The 21,181-nt window shown below is 39.5% G+C and overlaps 1 long non-coding RNA gene and 1 pseudogene across 1 annotated transcript; both read right to left on the bottom strand.

Annotated features, from left to right (window-relative positions):
- Positions 1-5,735: 5,735 nt before the first annotated feature.
- Positions 5,736-21,181, bottom strand: part of LOC116733240 (oocyte zinc finger protein XlCOF6-like) — a 29,127-nt pseudogene continuing 13,681 nt past the window's right edge.
- Positions 18,356-19,422, bottom strand: LOC116733176 (uncharacterized). The gene is made up of 2 exons (XR_004341974.1): positions 18,988-19,422; positions 18,356-18,549 (listed from the first exon to the last, which is right to left on the bottom strand). It is a non-coding gene; the product is annotated as an uncharacterized LOC116733176 (long non-coding RNA).

Genomic DNA, 21,181 nt, shown 5'->3' with positions numbered 1-21,181 from the left:
TTTATTTCTGTTAATTATGAGGATTTTCCACATTTAATGGAACACAGCATTTATGATTAGAATAATACATCATACTGACACTAATGAAAAAAAGGTAATTTCTCCTTTTCATGGAGCCTAAACTGTATGAAGGACACTATTTAGTTATGTACAACTAAATGCATTTTAAAAAACACATTTAAAAACAAAATTGTTCAAGATATTTTAGGATTGCAATACTTAAATCACACAATGTAACTTTACTTGTCTTTTATATGTTGAAGTAATTGAGAAAATTGGTTTGTATAAATTTAAGTAAATACAATCTATTTTTCTGCTTAGCTAGCAATTTGCCAGTTAGTTCCCCAGTCTGAACTTGTGAACAGTGTCTTGATTCAGTCAAATCTTCTATCCTGTATCTCCTGAACTCTGATATTCTACTACATCCACTCTGTGAATGTTTTGCTTGCTGGTCTTCATCATGCTTTGAATGCAGTATCTGGTTTCTCTTACTTTAACCCGCCCAACTTGCACCTCATGTTAGCCTTTTTGATACCCGCCCTGTGAGGCGGTGCTTCACAATACCCCTCCTGGTTGTTTCAGAAGATGAGAAGACATGGTGACTGAGTTTTAGACACCAGTAGCCAGCTCATGCAGCTTTTACTACATGGCAGCCCTAAAAGTACATACCTTTAAAATATGAATAAATACATAATATTCCATAATTCTTTGATCCAGCAGTGATACAAGTTTAGTAATAATCAAATCCTTCATCACATTTGCCCCACATTCCCTCCTAATTCAGGGATTGTGGTTTCTTAATTTCAGTGTTTATGCTACTGGACGAGAAACAGAGTTAAAATTGTCTTTTGTTCCTCACAGCACCTGTGCAGATCGATCACTGTGCGGTTTGAAGAGTTGGGTAGGAACTGTGTTTGCAGCCCCGGCCCTCATAATGAAGAACGGCTCTAGGAGCCGGTTCCCGTGGTTCAATTCAAAGAACCGACTCTAACAGCCCAAACATTCGGGACCGACCCATCAGCTAGATTCAGCAACCTATCTGTTTTTATTACGGATACGATAGTTTATAAAAACAGACATAGTATAAAACATATTTACTGAGATTACATTATAGAGTTCCAATTATAGCAGCATATTTTATGTTTCAGGTCAGTGTTGCTTCATAGACTGTCAGCTCCATCAGTATCAACCTCCAGGTAAAACAGCCGGTGTTGTTGCACAGGTGAGAGATCTCCTGCTGCATGTTTCATTGGTAATCGTTCTGCACTGATTGCTGGAGAACTCAGACTTCAATCATAGTAGCAGGCAGAAATGAGGAACCTTTACTGGGGTCAACAAAATGGAAGACACGGCGTGTCTTATCTCTCAAATATCAAATATCTCTACAAAAGGAAGAAAGGAGACCAACAGATTATTCAACCAGCTTTAGCTCTGTAGAGCAAATAATAATAATACAAAAGACTTTGAGGCATTTTTTTAATCACATCACAAAAGAGAAAACTTTTGTCTAGATTAGTTCTGGAGAGCCGGTACCTCAGGCCAAACGGATCCAAAGAGAGACAGCAGACAGAAGCAGCACAAAACCAAGAGTAAAAAAGAGACAAAAAGAAACAGATAATATTTCTGTGGGGACTTAATGGACCAAGAACTGATTGATGGATGTAAGCTCCCGCTGATCTCGATCATCGCTGAGTGTTTGTGCTGCCGAGCCTCTTGAGGGGTTTAAAGAAAGGCCAACAGGAAAACATCTAAACGCGAAAATGAATGTACAGAATCACAGAGGAGGACAAAAAAGTCCCAATACAAACAGATAGCCAGCAGCGACGCTACATATTAAAACAAAGATTTAAAGGAGAGTATCATTTTTCTTTGCAGTTTTCAGGTTTGTAAAAGTGTGAGTGTGTGAAAACTTTTGAAAGGTTTTATGTTTCATTGGACACAATGAAACAAATCTGGAAATCTAAATTCACATATTTTATGTAAATATTGCCAAAAAAAACGTCTCTCCATAAACTGCTTGTATAACAACATAGACAGTGTAACCAACGGTAACACATTCCAAAGATGAAGGAAAACTCTGTGATGTCACAACTAGAGTCATGCTTGTGATGTCATCAGCACTCTATCTATGTAACAAACTTCTACCTTCTTGTCATTGCTTGCTGCACTACTGAGGAGTTCAGACGCACGCAAAGCGCTTTTACAGTGAGATTGTTAGCAGACTGATTTGAACAAGTATTATTTTGTCAAAACATGGCACATCAAAGCCAAATTGTTCCATCAGTGATTTAGCCAAAGGACGTCAGTATGGGTGGGTAGGAAACAGACCTCCTCCCTTTGATTTCCACATAGAGATACAACGACTTGCCTCTCTTTTAAAAATGGAGAAAGCAAAATTGTTTGACCAGAACCAAAAGCTGGACGACACCCAAACAAAACTGGAGGAAACAAAAGCTGAGGTAGAGAGGCAGAGGCTCTTAAGGAGATTTTCATCGGCAGGAGCATCGAGTTGAAGAAAAAACTACAGGCAATTGAAAAGGGCAACAATCCAGAGACTCTCAGCCCTGCAATTATCGATTCGAGGTGGACAGCCACACAAAACAGCAGCTGCAAGAGGACTTAGACCTAGCGAAGATAGATCATATTGCCACAGAGCGAGCGTTCATGTCAAGGATTGAGGAGTTAAAAGACAAAAACAGAGCACTCCAACAAGAGCTGGACGACATGAAGGCTAAATACGAGGAGCTTCAGTCCAAATCTGAAGCAGACATTAGTGAGATCAAACGTCAGGCTGACCTGCAGGTGGTCAATGAAGACAAGATCAGACAGGCCAAAATTTAATAGAGAAAATGTCCAAGGAGATCAGCAGCTTCAAGGAATCCGAGAAATACCTGTTGAGAGAACTGGAACAGATTCATGGTTCATACGAAGAACTAAAGTCGAGGTATGAAGCAGATTTGACTCATATGACAGAAGCTAATTTGGAAAAAACCAAGCATGATCTTATTGAGCTCATCAAGGCACTCAGAGCAGAGAAGGACAACCTCAATCAGAAAAATGCAGAAGGTATCTCTTTCCTCCAATGGCAATCAACTAAGCAATAAAACATCTGCAATCTGTTCTGGAATTCGCAACAGTTAATTACCACGAACTAAAAGCCAGATATGAAGGAAATGTTCTGACTCTAATGCAGCAGTTAGAAACATCTAAGCAGCATATACATAAAGAGATTAAAACTTATTCAGAGCAAATGATGAGTGTCCTGAAGATTATCACCGAGCTTAAAGCTGAGAAAGACAGTCTCCTAAAACAACTGACTGCTTTTCAACAACTTCCCTCCGGCTGTGAGCTTAACTCACAGCAGGAAAACATGAAAACTGATCATCAACACAAACACGAATTAGGACCTGAGAGACAAAAAGAACCAAACGAGAAAGACACTACCCCGGAAAACAAGGTTTCTGACACTGCGTCCATGGATCAGGACCGTCTGACAGAGGAAACCCTGTCAGAAAACATTGATGTTCCTGATGCCTCTCCCAACCAGGTAAATGACTTTATGGAAAACATGCCGAATAACATGGAATCCATGGACGTGACGGACCGCTCTGTGGAAAATCTGTCACAGGAACCAGTGGGGGCAGTCGCCGAGGAAAAATCAGTGTGGAAGAAGATACGACACTGTTTGGGGCTCAGAAAACCACAAATGTTCAAGAAGAAAAGCAAAAAGCCTCTGAGTCAAGCGATTAGAAAAAATGTAATTTCTGAACCGTTTGAAACCCCAAAATATATTTCTTATTTTAGATCCCCCCCAAAAAAATGACCGTGGGTTTTTCTCCGGGTGCTCCGGTTTCCCACAGATTTCCAAAACCATATAAATTAGGGTTATTGACCAAGTAAATTGTCCTCAAAAAAGGTAGTATTAATTTCTGGAAAATTTAATTTGCAAACGGTTCCGATTGGAGAAACATTTGTGGTGAGAAAAGCAAGAAAACCTCTAAAACAAGCAACTAGTTAAAGAGTCCAGGTCAGTCCTGAACCATTTTCAAAACCCCAAATTACATTTACATTTTAGACTAAAAACAAAAAAGGACAACACGGTGATGCAGTGGTTAGTGCTGCATCTTCACAGAAAAGCGTTCTTCATTCTCAACCAGGCGCCTCTTTCTGTGGGAGTTTGTCTGTTCTCCCCGTGTTAGTGTGGGGTTTTCTCCGGGTGCTCCGGTTCCCCCCAGGATTTCAAAAATGATTTAAATTGGGGTTATTGACTAATGTACATTGTCCTCACAAAGGTATTAATTTCTAGAAAATTGAATTTGCAAATGGTTCAGATTAGAGAAACATAGTGAGAGTTGCCCTCCACAGGTTGCTCCCGCAGGTTGCTCTCCACAGGTTGCTCTCCATAGGTTGCCCTCCGCAGGTTGCCCTCTGCAGGTTGCCCTCCACAGGTTGCCTCCACAGGTTGCTCTCCACAGGTTGCTCTCCACAGGTTGCTCTGTAACTGACGCTCTCCCAGATTCACTTCCATGTATTTCTGAAAAATTTCAGAGCTCGGCGCACACCATCTATGTCTCATCACTGTTATTACTGAGAGTGAGGTAGAGATATGAATCGCGGGCGACAAATAGCCCTCTCATACGCTTCAAATGTTTTTATAAAATATCCTTCAAATGCAAAAGATATTTCTGACTTGTTTTTGTGTCACATTACAGTATTGTAGATCGTCTGCAATGTTATCTCTGGATACAGTAACTGAAAGGTGCATGAACGTCCATAAAGATGTAGTTTCTGACAATGCAGAATTAATTAATAACTAATGAAAACATTACATTTGAGATTAGAATAATAATCAGTCTAATTGATGAAAAATACTTTTAATTTTGTAAAATGTAATGAATGTGACATTTTTTGAAAACTGTCTTAAATTTTGATATTGAGGAAATGAAAAACATTCAATTTGTGTAAAAACTCATGTTTTACTGTTATTGCAAGGATCTTTAGATGCTTACTTAAAGCTGACATTTAAAAATATGGCAACAGTTAATGACGATGACAATCACTGAATAATCCATCAATATTTATTCAAATCAACAGTTATTAAAAGCATATTCTGCTCAAAATACTAGTGTATATTTTAACAAACCTTTTTAATAATATACTTTGCTTCTCATAGCAAAGTGTAACAATGACAAAAATTTGGGAACATAAAAACCACTGTGTGGTTAGCTCTAAATCAAAATCTGACCAGATCAAAATTATTTTAGAGATTTTTTTCAAATAAACATTATAGAGTTTTATTTATGGAAAAACAAGAACATTTCACTGCTTTCATTTCTAAAGTATTTTACATCCAGTCATACACAGAAACTTCAAATAAAAGCTAAACTCAATTATTCTACATGGTACAGAACTCCATGAAAACTGAAATGCACAGAAATTAATCCAGTCTGAATGTGTTCCCCTCTTTAACTTCAGTATCTAATGGGATACTGATGGGGATCTTAAGTACAAATACGACTGAGAATTAAAACAAAAACTGGATTAAGGAAAACAAGCTGCTAGGCAAAAGTAGACCTCAGGTTTATCTTGGTCAGACAGTGAAAGACACAATCACAGTGAATCACTAGCAGCCTGCAAGAATCTGTTGACTTTAATATGTTCAACTTGCTGTTTACATCATCTGACCAGATTTTCCATAAGATTAGATGCCAAATTGGATCGGATCTGTTTTGGACCTATGGCTTCTCATCAGAGTGAGTCTTCATGTGACGAGATAAATAACTTGTGCTACTGTAACTTTTTCCACAGCTCCCACAAGAGAAAGGTTTCTCACCTGTGTGAATGCTCATGTGTCGAGTTAAAGTCCCTCGTTCACTGTAACTCTTTCCACAGGTCTCACATGAGAAGGGCTTCTCGCCTGTGTGAAGTTTCATATGAGCATTTACATGGCCTTTCCGAGAGAAACTTTTTCCACAGATCCCACAAGAGAAAGGCTTCTCACCTGTGTGAATTCTCATGTGTTTAGTTAAAGTCCCTCGTTCACTGTAACTCTTTCCACAGGTCTCACATGAGAAGGGCTTCTCGCCTGTGTGAAGTTTCATATGAGCATTTACATGGCCTTTCAGAGAGAATCTTTTTCCACAGATCCCAAGAGAAAGGCTTCTCACCTGTGTGAATTCTCAGGTGATAAGATAAATGTCCTTTTTGTGAGAAACTTTTTCCACAAGTCCCACAAGAGAAAGGCTTCTCACCTGTGTGAATTCTCATGTGAGTTAAAGTCCCTCGTTCACTGTAACTCTTTCCACAGGTCTCACATGAGAAGGGCTTCTCGCCTGTGTGAAGTTTCATATGAGCATTTACATGGCCTTTCCGAGAGAAACTTTTTCCACAGATCCCACAAGAGAAAGGCTTCTCACCTGTGTGAATTCTCATGTGTTTAGTTAAAGTCCCTCGTTCACTGTAACTCTTTCCACAGGTCTCACATGAGAAGGGCTTCTCGCCTGTGTGAAGTTTCATATGAGCATTTACATGGCCTTTCAGAGAGAATCTTTTTCCACAGATCCCACAAGAGAAAGGCTTCTCACCTGTGTGAATTCTCAGGTGATAAGATAAATGTCCTTTTTGTGAGAAACTTTTTCCACAAGTCCCACAAGAGAAAGGCTTCTCACCTGTGTGAATTCTCATGTGTTTAGTTAAAGTCCCTCGTTCACTGTAACTCTTTCCACAGGTCTCACATGAGAAGGGCTTCTCGCCTGTGTGAAGTTTCATATGAGCATTTACAAGGCCTTTCTGAGAGAAACTTTTTCCACAGATTCCACAATAGAAAGGCTTCTCACCTGTGTGAATTGTCAGGTGATAAGATAAAGGTCCTTTTTGTGAGAAACTTTTTCCACAAGTCCCACAAGAGAAAGGCTTCTCACCTGTGTGAATTCTCATGTGAACATTTAAATCACCTTTTTGAGAGAAACGTTTTCCACACGACCCACAAGAGAAAGGCTTCTCACCTGTGTGAATTCTCATGTGCCGAGTTAAAGGCTCTCTTTCACTGTAACTCTTTCCACAGGTCCCACATGACAAGGGCTTCTCACCTGTGTGAATTCTCATGTGCCGAGTTAAAGCCCCTCTTTCACTGTAACTCTTTCCACAGGTCCCACATGAGAAGGGCTTCTCACCTGTGTGAATTCTCATGTGCCGAGTTAAAGCCCCTCTTTCACTGCAACTCTTTCCACAGGTCCCACATGAGAAGGGCTTCTCACCTTTGTGAACTTTCATATGAGCATTTAAATGGGCTTTTTGGGAGAAACTTCTTCCACAAGACCCACAAGAGAAAGGCTTCTCACCTGTGTGAATTCTTATGTGAACATTTAAATTAGTTTTTAGGGAGAAACCTCTTCCACAAGTCCCACAAGAAAAAGGCCGCTCATCTTTGTGAATTCTTATGTGTCTCAGCAAGATATTGTTTTGAGAAAAGGTTTTATCACAAATTTTACAAGAATATAATTTTTGCCCTGCGTGAGCTTTCTTGTGCTTTTTTTGTTTTGAAGTGTCAGTTCTGCCTTTCTGCTCTTGGTTTTCTCATATTTCTCCTTTTGTTTTTGTTCTTCCTTTCTCTCTTTTCCTGGGTCTTCAGAATTGATTCCTTCCTGATCCTGGTTCTCAGCTTCTGCAGAGCCATGAGAGATGAGTTGGTTCCTCTGTGGTTCTGTTTCATTGAGAACCTCCTCCTCTTTACACACAACATTGTGGGAGATCTGGACAAAAAGACAAAACAAAAGCCTTTAAATGTCAATCAAACAAGGAAGTCTTCATTTTAATATTTTGTTGGATAAAAACAGGATTTTTGGAGGGTTATTCTAAAATCGCAATCTTACAAGAATGAACATTAACTCAACCAATGAGGTTCTTCTGACCAGAATGGAACTAGATGTGAGTCAAAATATGATATTATGGACCTCCAGGTGACCAAACAAGATGGTGATAGCTTAACTTAGTGGCTTAATCTAGTGGCTTCCATTCAAATATTACAAAAAGTTTTCTTCCTCTATGTAGCTTCAGGATATATATCACATTAAAGAATGACATAAAATCTCTAAAGCAAAGCCCTAAAGTGCTTTCAAATCTTGACCCACTGATATTGTCAGACATTGCTCCACTCACACACTCAACACACACTTTCAAAAGCACGACTAAATCTCAGCCTTTACTTTCCTGCGATTCCCAGCAGAATTGGTAACAGTGGGGTGATTGTTGTTAACATGCAGAAAATAATGGCAAAATGATCCTATCGAAAATATTTGACATGAATGTTGGACACTTTGGAAGATTAAATATGAAAGGTGAAAATGGACAATGATATAAATTATTTAAGTCATTTATTTAATGCAATGGGCCCTCCCCCCTGGACTTCGTCTGTCTCCTGGTCCATTTCCTCCCCTCCACCCCCATCTTATGTTCCTTCGTTTGCCTCCTCTCCCCCAAATCCAGGCGACATTTCCCATATTCTCAAACCTACAGCTTGACAGGTATGGGGCAAGGTGAGAGTTCATCTATTAAACTCACTGAAGATGAATACATAAACTAAAAGCTGGAGTACAGACATTTTTTATAAGATAAGACTGTCACGGATCACAAACTGTAATTTAGATATTATATGATGAATAGTAAACAGTCCAGGTCAAAGTTGATCATTCCAAGTATTTTAAATACTTAGAACGATATGAGATGCGTTTGTGGCACTTTTTAAAGTAGGAAATTAAACCTCAATGACACCAATAAGCAACTAATTTGTAGAATAAAGTTAAATTATAGCTAAAATTAAACATAATTGAGACTTTTACTATTTTTATTTTTTAGGGCTAGCAGAGAAGAACCTGCTGGCCCTTACAGCTAACCAGTGAGTATTTAATATTTATCATTTGTGCAGATTGTTTAAATAGTTTTCAGACACAGTGATGTTTAACCAGTCTCTCCAGTAAACTGTATTCGGTGTAAGATTTCCTTCAGTGTAACGTTTGTTTGGGGTTTTTTTGTTTGTTTTTTGTCTTTAAGTAGTGTTAATCATTGATATTTTCAGGCTAGTATCCTAGCTTTCCTATACTGCTTTGCAATTCACTGAAATGTCTGTTTCACAAAAACAAATGCCTATCCTTTCTGCATGTTCTAAATATGCATTTTATATTTTGATTTTATTTTTCATTTGATCTGGAAATGAATCTTTTTTTCCATTTTAGTTTTTTTTCTCTTTTTAAGTTTAGTTGGAGTAAGGTATTTCATGATTATGGATTGTTGTTGTGATGTGGTTTAGACTGATTTATTCGATTAGATATAAATTTTCTATTAAGCTTGGGTTTTTGTTTTGACGTTGATTTTTGTTTGTTTTTCCTTTTAAATGTTTTTTTTTATTGTTAATTTTTTTTCCTCCTTAATTAGCTGTGTGTTACATTTTCATTTTCTTTTTCTTTATTATTGTTTCTTGGGTTTTTATGTCTTCAATCATTGGTATGATACCTCCACACTTTTCCTGGACAGAACATATAGAGGACCGCCTCCCTGGCAAGGAGGGGCTGCAAGATAACTTTTCCTACCAAACACAGTCATATTGTTATAGGGTTGAACAGGTGAATGCCGGTAGGTTTTTCGTATCGTGTGTATATGTGTTTTGTTGTTTTTGTTACATCTTCCAGGATAGTGTTGTGTTATGTCTTATGAATGAGGAGGGAATTGTGTGTTGATTAATATTAAATATTATCATATTTATATAGAATCAAAAGGGGGGAAATGTGATGGAAAAATTACATTAAGGTCACATCTGCTAGTCATGTTATATGAATTATTGTGAACTTTCACCAAAGAACTATTTGGGTTACATGTAGAAGGTTGGAAGTTGTTTTCTACAGCTGCATCAGAACCAGACTGTCTCACCTCTTGTTGTTAAATCTTTATCCTTGGTATAAAACTCATGTGTTTCTCTGCCTGACAGAGCTTTTCATCCAGACCTGCTTCATTACTGACTGTCCTACAAGCTCTCTGTATTGTGCACAACATATGAATAAACCTGACTGAGTGATTTCACCTGAACAGTGCTTGGAAATAGTATTTTTTCCACAACAGTAATCTATTAATAAAGTTTGACTGACCTATTTGACTATTTTGATGACATTCCCTTTAGCGCAGCTCCATCTAATGGATGCATAACGTAACTCCAGCCTCTACTGTAGCGTCTATCCTATGCGCCTTAAACACGGTGCAACTTATATATGAAAAAAGTTTTAAAATAGGCCATTCATTGAAGGTGCGCCTTATAATGTGGTGCGCCTTATAGTGCGGAAAATACGGTAATTATGCTTTATAATAATTGTAAAAAATAAAGGTAAATGCTTCACGGATTTCGCCTATCATGGGTTCTTTTGGGAACACAACCCCCGAGAAAAACGAGGGTTCACTGTATAGGTACATGTTTAAATAAAATGAAGATTGTTGAACTACTGACATGTCTCTGAAATTCCAAGCAAAAACTTTGTGTTTATTTTCAGAAAATGAGAAAAGGTCAAAATAATTTAAAAATGCAGTGCTTTCAGACCTTGAATAAAGCAAAGAGAACTAGTTCATATTCATTTAGAAACAACAAAACAAATGTTTTAACTCAGGAAGAGTTCAGAAATCAATATTTGGTGGAATAACCAGGAGGTTTTCAATGGGGTTTAGTGCAGTGGTCTCTTCATTTTTTCCAGACCTGTATGTAGTTGTTAACGGTTTTAGTTGGACAAAACTATTAAATTTCTTATGTGAATGTATGTAAATAAGCAGTGAAGTTTAGAAAAATGCACCAACAAATAACTTCTCTTGGTCCTTAGCACTGCTGGGGGCTAAGGACCCCTAAAGGTCAGATCCTAGAATCGCCCCTGGGTTTTAAATATTCTGCTATTAGAGCAGAATACTCCAGTCCAGGTTTGAAGAGTCTGGGTGTTGTAGTTTTTAAACTAGAGTCGAATTAAAGGTGCGGAAGGAAAAAATAGGTGGAATCCGGCCCTTTAGACCATTTCCCGAATCGGAAGCTTGAATTGGAAACCAACTTCAGCTTCGTCTTTCTTAAACCTGATTAATCAGTAAAACATGAAGGTGGTTTCGTACCTAATCCGGTGTAAGATGATCCTCGGTATCCGGGTAAAATCCCATCAGTCTGCGCTGATCCTCCATCTCTTTCCTCCATCTTACGTTGGATTTCTTTCCACTCTGTGAATGTTTCTCCAGCAGGAGTTACCTGCTCGTTGATAAACTCTCTCTGAGGCGGAACTGAAGACATTTCACTGAAAACACGGAATATTTACCGAAAACACCAAACCTGTTTTCAAACTACCTTGTAAGAGGAGCTAATGCTACCTCGTGAGCTCCGTAGCTTCCTGTGTGTTTCACTTTGGCTGCACTGAAGAAACTGGAAACGATTTTTAGTTCCCATTTGAATTTTCCGCTTTGAGCCTCCTCTCAACATAAAGTTATATTAAATATCTTAGATCATTAATAAAAGGTTCATATATTTCAGTGAGTGAAACACAGTATTAAAGTAATTACACAAACACAACGGATGTTTCCAAGCCTTTTATTTCTGTTAATTATGAGGATTTTCCACATTTAATGGAAACACAGCATTTATGATTAGAATAATACATCATACTGACACTAATGAAAAAAAGAGGTAATTTCTCCTTTTCATGGAGCCTAAACTGTATGAAGTGGACACTATTTAGTTTATGTACAACTAAATGCATTTTAAAAAAAACACATTTAAAAAACAAAATTGTTCAAGATATTTTAGGATTGCAATACTTAAAATCACACAATGTAACTTTACTTGTCTTTTATATGTTGAAGTAATTGAGAAAATTGGGTTTGTATAAATTTAAGTAAATCAATCTATTTTCTGCTTAGCTAGCAATTTGCCAGTTAGTTCCCCAGTCTGAACTTGTGAACAGTGTCTTGATTCAGTCAAATCTTCTATCCTGTATCTCCTGAACTCTGATATTCTACTACATCCACTCTGTGAATGTTTTGCTTGCTGGTCTTCATCATGCTTTGAATGCAGTATCTGGTTTCTCTTACTTTAACCCGCCCAACTTGCACCTCATGTTAGCCTTTTTGATACCCGCCCTGTGAGGCGGTGCTTCACAATACCCCTCCTGGTTGTTTCAGAAGATGAGAAGACATGGTGACTGAGTTTTAGACACCAGTAGCCAGCTCATGCAGCTTTTACTACATGGCAGCCCTAAAAGTACATACCTTTAAAATATGAATAAATACATAATATTCCATAATTCTTTGATCCAGCAGTGATACAAGTTTAGTAATAATTCAAATCCTTCATCACATTTGCCCCACATTCCCTCCTAATTCAGGGATTGTGGTTTCTTAATTTCAGTGTTTATGCTACTGGACGAGAAACAGAGTTAAAATTGTCTTTTGTTCCTCACAGCACCTGTGCAGATCGATCACTGTGCGGTTTGAAGAGTTGGGTAGGAACTGTGTTTGCAGCCCCGGCCCTCATAATGAAGAACGGCTCTAGGAGCCGGTTCCCGTGGTTCAATTCAAAGAACCGACTCTAACAGCCCAACATTCGGGACCGACCCATCAGCCTAGATTCAGCAACCTATCTGTTTTTATTACGGATACGATAGTTTATAAAAACAGACATAGTATAAAACATATTTACTGAGATTACATTATAGAGTTCCAATTATAGCAGCAATATTTTATGTTTCAGGTCAGTGTTGCTTCATAGACTGTCAGCTCCATCAGTATCAACCTCCAGGTAAAACAGCCGGTGTTGTTGCACAGGTGAGAGATCTCCTGCTGCATGTTTACATTGGTAATCGTTCTGCACTGATTGCTGGAGAACTCAGACTTCAATCATAGTAGCAGGCAGAAATGAGGAACCTTTACTGGGGTCAACAAAATGGAAGACACGGCGTGTCTTATCTCTCAAATATCAAATATCTCTACAAAAGGAAGAAAGGAGACCAACAGATTATTCAACCAGCTTTAGCTCTGTAGAGCAAATAATAATAATAATAATACAAAAGACTTGAGGCATTTTTTTTTAATCACATCACAAAGAGAAACTTTGTCTAGATTAGTTCTGGAAAGCCGGTACCTCAGGCCAAACGGATCCAAAGAGAGACAGCAGACAGAAGCAGCACAAAACCAAGAGTAAAAAAAAAAGACAAAAAGAAACAGATAATATTTCTGTGGGGACTTAATGGACCAAGAACTGATTGATGGATGTAAGCTCCCGCTGATCTCCGATCATCGTCTGAGTGTTTGTGCTGCCGAGCCTCTTGAGGGGTTTAAATGAAAGGCCAACAGGACAAACATCTAAACGCGAAAATGAATGTACAGAATCACAGAGGAGGACAAAAAAGTCCCAATACAAACAGATAGCCAGCAGCGACGCTACATATTAAAACAAAGATTTAAAGGAGAGTATTCATTTTCTTTGCAAGCTTTCAGGTTTGTAAAAGTGTGAGTGTGTGAAAAAACTTTTGAAAGGTTTTATGTTTCATTGGACACAATGAAACAAATCTGGAAATCTAAATTCACACATTTTATGTAAATATTGCCAAAAAAAAACGTCTCTCCATAAACTGCTTGTATAACAACATAGACAGTGTAACCAACGGTAACACATTCCAAAGATGAAGGAAAAACTCTGTGATGTAACAACTAGAGTCATGCTTGTGATGTCATCAGCTCTCTATCTATGTAACAAACTTCTACCTTCTTGTCATTGCTTGCTGCACTACTGAGGAGTTCAGACGCACGCAAAGCGCTTTTATACAGTGAGATTGTTAGCAGACTGATTTGAACAAGTACTATTTTTGTCAAACATGGCCACATCAAAGCCAATATTGTTCCATCAGTGATTAGCCAAAGGACGTCAGTATGGTGGGGTAGGGAACAGACCTCCTCCCTTTGATTTCCACATAGAGATACAACGACTTGCCTCTCTTTTAAAAATGGAGAAAGCAAAATGTTTGACCCGAACCAAAAGCTGACGACACCCAAACAAAACTGGAGGAAACAAAAGCTGAGGTAGAGAGGCAGAGGCTCTTAAGGAGATTTTCCTTCAGCAGGAACATCGAGTTGAAGAAAAAAACTACAGGCAATTGAAAAGGGCAACAATCCAGAGACTCTCAGCCCTGCAATTATCGATTCCGAGGTGGACAGCCACACAAAACAGCAGCTGCAAGAGGACCTTAGACCTAGCGAAGATAGATCATATTGCCACAGAGCGAGCGTTCATGTCAAGGATTGAGGAATTAAAGATAAAAAACAGAGCACTCCAACAAGAGCTGGACGACATGAAGGCTAAATACGAGGAGCTTCAGTCCAAATCTGAAGCAGACATTAGTGAGATCAAACGTCAGGCTGACCTGCAGGTGGTCAATGAAGACAAGATCAGACAGGGCCAAAATTTAATAGAGAAAATGTCCAAGGAGATCAGCAGCTTCAAGGAATCCGAGAAATACCTGTTGAGAGAACTGGAGCAGATTAATGGTTCATACGAAGAACTAAAGTCGAGGTATGAAGCAGATTTGACTCATATGACAGAAGCTAATTTGGAAAAAACCAAGCATGATATTATTGAGCTCATCAAGGCACTCAGAGAGAGAAGGACAACCTCAACAGAAATGCAGAAGGTATCTCTTTCCTCCAATGGCAATCAACTAAGGCAATAAAACATCTGCAATCTGTTCTGGAATTCGCAACAGTTAATTACCACGAACTAAAAGCCAGATATGAAGGAAATGTTCTGACTCTAATGCAGCAGTTAGAAACATCTAAGCAGCATATACATAAAGAGATTAAAACTTATTCAGAGCAAATGATGAGTGTCCTGAAGATTATCACCGAGCTTAAAGCTGAGAAAGACAGTCTCCTAAAACAACTGACTGCTTTTCAACAACTTCCTCCGGCTGTGAGCTTAACTCACAGCAGGAAAACATGAAAACTGATCATCAACACAAACACGAATTAGGACCTGAGAGACAAAAAGAACCAAACGAGAAAGACACTACCCGGAAAACAGGTTTCTGACACTGCGTCCATGGATCAGGACCGTCTGACAGAGGAAACCCTGTCAGAAAACATTGATGTTCCTGATGCCTCTACCAACCAGGTAAACGACTTTATGGAAAACATGCCGAGTAACTTAGAATCCATGGACGTGACGGACCGCTCTGTGGAAAATCTGTCACAGGAACCAGTGGGGGCAGTCGCCGAGGAAAAATCAGTGTGGAAGAAGATACGACACTGTTTGGGGCTCAGAAAACCACAAATGTTCAAGAAAAAAGCAAGAAAGCCTCTGAGTCAAGCGATTAGAAAAAATGTAATTTCTGAACCGTTTGAAACCCCAAAATATATTTCTTATTTTAGATCCCCCCCAAAAAAATGACCGTGGGTTTTTCTCCGGGTGCTCCGGTTTCCCACAGATTTCCAAAACCATATAAATTAGGGTTATTGACCAAAGTAAATTGTCCTCAAAAAAGGTAGTATTAATTTCTGGAAAATTTAATTTGCAAACGGTTCCGATTGGAGAAACATTTGTGGTGAGAAAAGCAAGAAAACCTCTAAAACAAGCAACTAGTTAAAGAGTCCAGGTCAGTCCTGAACCATTTTCAAAACCCCAAATTACATTTTACATTTTAGACTAAAAAACAAAAAAGGACAACACGGTGATGCAGTGGTTAGTGCTGCATCTTCACAGAAAAGCGTTCTTCATTCTCAACCAGGCGCCTCTTTCTGTGGGAGTTTGTCTGTTCTCCCGTGTTAGTGTGGGGTTTTCTCCGGGTGCTCCGGTTCCCCCCAGGATTTCAAAAATGATTTAAATTGGGGTTATTGACTAATGTACATTGTCCTCACAAAGGTAGTATTAATTTCTAGAAAATTGAATTTGCAAATGGTTCAGATTAGAGAAACATAGTGAGAGTTGCCCTCCCAGGTTGCCCTCTGCAGGTTGCCCTCCACAGGTTGCCCTCCACAGGTTGCTCTCCACAGGTTGCTCTCCAAGGTTGCTCTCCACAGGTTGCTTTCCACAGGTTGCCCTCCACAGGTTGCTCTCCACAGGTTGCTCTCCACAGGTTGCCCTCCACAGGTTGCTCTCCACAGGTTGCTCTCCACAGGTTGCTCTCCACAGGTTGCTCTCCACAGGTTGCTTTCCACAGGTTGCCCTCTCAGGTTGCTCCACAGGTTGCTCTCCACAGGTTGCTCTCCACAGGTTGCTCTCCACAGGTTGCTCTTCCCCACCAGTTTCTAGATGCAGTCAAGGTTTTTTAATGGGATCCGTTTTAGTGGCCTTAGCATCTCGTCTCTGCTTTTTGCAGATGTGATGAGGTCCTATTGGCTTCATCAGCTGTGGGCAAATAATCTTTGTCGTAGGCCTAACAAGGCGAATGCCTGAACTGGAAAAGGAGGGGCCCTTGCTGTTGCTGTTGAGCCATGTTGCATTGCTTGATAGCTAGTTGTTGCCAGGAATAAACCCAGTCCTGTTTTTTTCCTTTGCAAAAGTTGTTCTCACTGTTGCTTTTGATATATTTTAAAGAAATGTTTATTGTCACAATAGAAGGAGCAAAGAGTCGGGGAGGAGACAACAGACCAGAGGCCAGCAGCAGGACCATGATGTAGGATCTTCTCTTACCTGAGAATAATTTGCTTAAGACGAGCAAATTATTACAGACACACAATTACTTATCTTAGAGATATGTAATAATTTGCTTATTATCTTAGAGATAATTTATTTATCTCTAAGATAATAAGCAAATTATTACTTATTACAGATAATAATAAGCAAATTATTACTTATCTTAGAGATACGTAATAATTTGTTTATTATCTTAGAGATAATTCACTTATCTCTAAGATAAGCAAATTATAACTTATCTTAAATATCAGTGATAATTTGCTTATGCCCTAATTTCCACACGACTCACACAAACACAACCCTAATGCTCTTCATGTAAGTGGAGCACAAAATCAACACAATGCTTATGAGCCACACAAATGTGGACACGTTGTGTGTCTGACCCACACAAACACAAACACGCACAATGCAACACAGGCACACATATATATTCCTACATAGCTTATTTCTTACAAATGAAGTAAATCATAAAAATAGTAAAATAAACCCCAGCTAGTAGATATGAACGCTCCTCTTGCCGGTGCTCAGATTCTGTGTCTGTGACACCCAGAGGAGGTGAAATGATCCCATATGCCCCATTTATCTTTTATTTGTAAATATTTCTGACAAAATGTAACTGTTGTTGCACCAATTATTACAGTAGTTTAATTTTTAGCTTCACCGCACAGTCACATTTAGATATAGAAAAATCCATATTGGAATATTGGAATATTCCAATGTTAGCTATTGGAACAGTTAGCATGCCATGACGGCAACACTGTCTTTAGAAGACTGCTTGATACTGGATATTACGACATTTAATTTCTATTTACATTGAACTGAATTGGTGATTTGCTGATGCATATTGGAGCATTAAATATTTGACCAATTCTGACATGTAGCAAGTGTTACTGGACACTTTTGTTGTTCATACGTTGATTGATATGATTCCTTTGGAGCTGAACACAGTTCCCCGCCTGCTGCTGTTTACTCAGGATGATTTGCGTTCTCAGATCCTTTCTCAGGAATCATAAATGTTTATGCAGGAAATTACAACACCGTCTCTGTCCTGAATTTCAAATATAGAGGCAGAGGCGAAGGATGAGACAAAGTCAGTTTTGCTTCGTTCTTTTCATATTTTTTTCAGTCACTTAAGGAACCGCAAAACTAATTTTGTGGTAAAATTCTGCAGAATTCATGTGGTTTGTTTCTAAGTCAGATCAGGATAAAAAATTCAAGCTTATGATTTTTTACTAAGTGTCCAGATGAAAAGCTAACTGGGACTTAATGGCCAACATGGTGGAATACTTCAATAGAGGCTAAAAAGACGTTAGATAAACTGAATGCAGTTGACATAAACTTCAACTCCATGATGATCAAAACATTTATGTTTTTGTTTTTTTTTACTGATAATAAAAGAGTTAAAAAGTATTTTATTGTGATGTGATCTTCTATAAAGATCTTATCAGAAATAGTTTCTTTACTTGATGTAGAAAGATCATACGATTGTTGAGAATAAATTCTCAGAAGGATGAAAGTTAGTCTCAGTTTGAACACAATCACACTGAAAATGTTCATGTCAATTGTAACAGTTATGGGCTAGGCAGCTAACTGCGGCTACATAAGCAGCATCAGAAGAGTGGCCTTTTAAGGAGCCTGAGGTGTGAAAAAAACAGGACGCAGTGCTTTTAGTTTTGGTGAATATATATTAAGTGATTTGAATAAAAAAACATACAATTACAACAACACAATGAGACACATGAGAATTGAGTCAGAATAAATTGATTTCCAAATCATAAAGTCCATAGTCCATTCCTAGCTCGCCATCTTTCGATCCAGATGAGGATCTGATCCGACAGGTGAAAAAAAAAAAAACCGACCTAAAAGGTCAGAAAACCCATGAAGTGTTTTATCAGAAACAATTATGTACAAATATAACACAAAGAATAATTATTAAATTTAAACATGTAGTTATGCATACTAAATGCAAATGCAATATTTAGATTCCTAATAATTAAACAAACATTTCAATCAGGTTAAATTAACCATAATTTAAAAAACAAAACAAAACTATCATATTTCAACTAATCAATTTAAAGTTAAAGTGCACTTCCAAAATATCAATCAAGAAAAATAAAATAAATTAATCATCAAATACTCAAGCAGAGTGAGGGAAGGAAAATAAATAAATAAATATACTGCGTAATATCAACTTAAGTGTAGCTACATTCTGTTCTGATCAATTTTATCTTAAACTTCAGTGCCTCAGCATCAATGTAAAGGTGTCAGAATGCGCACAAAATTCAGCAACAAGTTACCTTTTAGAAGAGAGTGGGGCGTACTGAGCCACAATCAGCACTAACAGAATCCTGGTGGCGGTCCAGGTAAACAATGCCAGTGATTCTAATAAAACAACCCTCCAATGAGCAATCGAGCAGAAGTACCACATGAAAAAGTAATACTGTTAACAAATAACAAACTCATCCAGCAATCAAATCAATAGGTTCAAAGATTTTTGGAGGAATTCCTGAGGAAGACGCCAACAGCAAGCCACAATCAGTGGAACAGGTGAGGATCTTTTACTGCGCACTGGAGGCGTGGCTTTAAATAAGTTAGCAGAGTTCGGGCAACACAGGAAGTGGGCCCGCAAAAATAAAAGTCCTTTACTAATTGCGGGTTACACAATGCAATATAATCCCGTGAGTCCACTATGAATAATTCAGCTCCTCCGGGGGAATCCCGAGGTGTTCCCAGCCCAGAGATATAGTCCCTCCAGCGTGTCCTGGGTCTTCCCCGGGGCCTCCTCCCGGTGGGACGTGCCCGGAACGCCTCACCAGGGAGGGGTCCAGGAGGCATCCTGACCAGATGCCCGAGCCTCAACTGGCTCCTCTCGATGAGAAGGAGCAGCGGCTCTACTCTGAGTCCCTCCCGGATGATTGAGCTTCTCACCCTATCTCTAAGGGAGAGCCCAGCCACCCTACAGAGAAAACCCATTTTGGCCGCTTGTATCCGCAATCTCATTCTTTCAGTCATGACCCAAATCTCATGACCATAGATGAGGGTGGGAACGTAGATCGACCGGTAAATCGAGAGCTTCGCTTTTTGGCTCAGCTCTTTCTTCACCACGACGGACCGGTACAGCGCCCGCTTGACGGCAGACGCTGCGCCAATCCGCCTGTCGATCTCCAGCTCCCTTCTTCCCTCATTCATGTACAAGATCCCAAGATACTTGAACTCCTCCACTTGGAGCAGGACACCCCCCCTGAACCGGAGAAGGCACTCTACCCTTTTCCGGCTCAAGACCATGGCCTCGGATTTGGAGGCACTGATCCTCATCCAGGCCGCTTCACACTCGGCTGCGAACCGCTCCAGCAAGAGCTGCAGATCACGACCTGATGAAGCCAATAGGACCACATCATCCGAAAAAGCAGAGATGAGATCCTAAGGCCACCAAAACGGATCCCCTCAACACCTTGGTAAAAGGAGATAGGTAAACACCTGGTTTTAGACCACAATAACTTATTAGTATGGTGTAGGGCCTCCTTTTGCAGCCAATACAGCGTCAATTCGTCTTGGGAATGGCATATACAAGTCCTGCACAGTGGTCAGAGGGATTTTAAGCCATTCTTCTTGCAGGATAGTGGCCAGGTCACGACGTGATGCTGGTGGAGGAAAATGTTTCCTGACTCGCTCCTCCAAAACACCCCAAAGTGGCTCAATAATATTTAGATCTGGTGACTGTGCAGGCCATGGGAGATGTTCAACTTCACTTTCATGTTCATCAAACCAATCTTTCACCAGTCTTGCTGTGTGTATTGGTGCATTGTCATCCTGATACACGGCACCTCCTTCAGGATACAATGTTTGAACCATTGGATGCACATGGTCCTCCAGAATGGTTCGGTAGTCCTTGGCAGTGACGCGCCCATCTAGCACAAGTATGGGGCCAAGGGAATGCCATGATATGGCAGCCCAAACCATCACTGATCCACCCCAATGCTTCACTCTGGGCATGCAACAGTCTGGGTGGTACGCTTCTTTGGGGCTTCTCCACACCGTAACTCTCCCGGATGTGGGGAAAACAGTAAAGGTGGACTCATCAGAGAACAATACATGTTTCACATTGTCCACAGCCCAAGATTTGCGCTCCTTGCACCATTGAAACCGACGTTTGGCATTGGCACGAGTGACCAAAGGTTTGGCTATAGCAGCCCGGCCGTGTATATTGACCCTGTGGAGCTCCTGACGGACAGTTTTGGTGGAAACAGGAGAGTTGAGGTGCACATTTAATTCTGCCGTGATTTGGGCAGCCGTGGTTTTATGTTTTTTGGATACAATCCGGGTTATCACCCGAACATCCCTTTCAGACAGCTTCCTCTTGCGTCCACAGTTAATCCTATTGGATGTGGTTCGTCCTTCTTGGTGGTATGCTGACATAACCCTGGATACCGTGGCTCTTGAAACATCACAAAGACCTTTTAATAATAATTCTTTATTTAATCAGGTAAACCC

This window comes from Xiphophorus hellerii, chromosome 14 (genome assembly GCF_003331165.1).
Source record: "Xiphophorus hellerii strain 12219 chromosome 14, Xiphophorus_hellerii-4.1, whole genome shotgun sequence".
Taxonomy (NCBI): Eukaryota; Metazoa; Chordata; class Actinopteri; order Cyprinodontiformes; family Poeciliidae; genus Xiphophorus; species Xiphophorus hellerii.
Note: the sequence above shows the minus strand (reverse complement) of the source record. Positions and strands in the feature narration are given on the sequence as shown.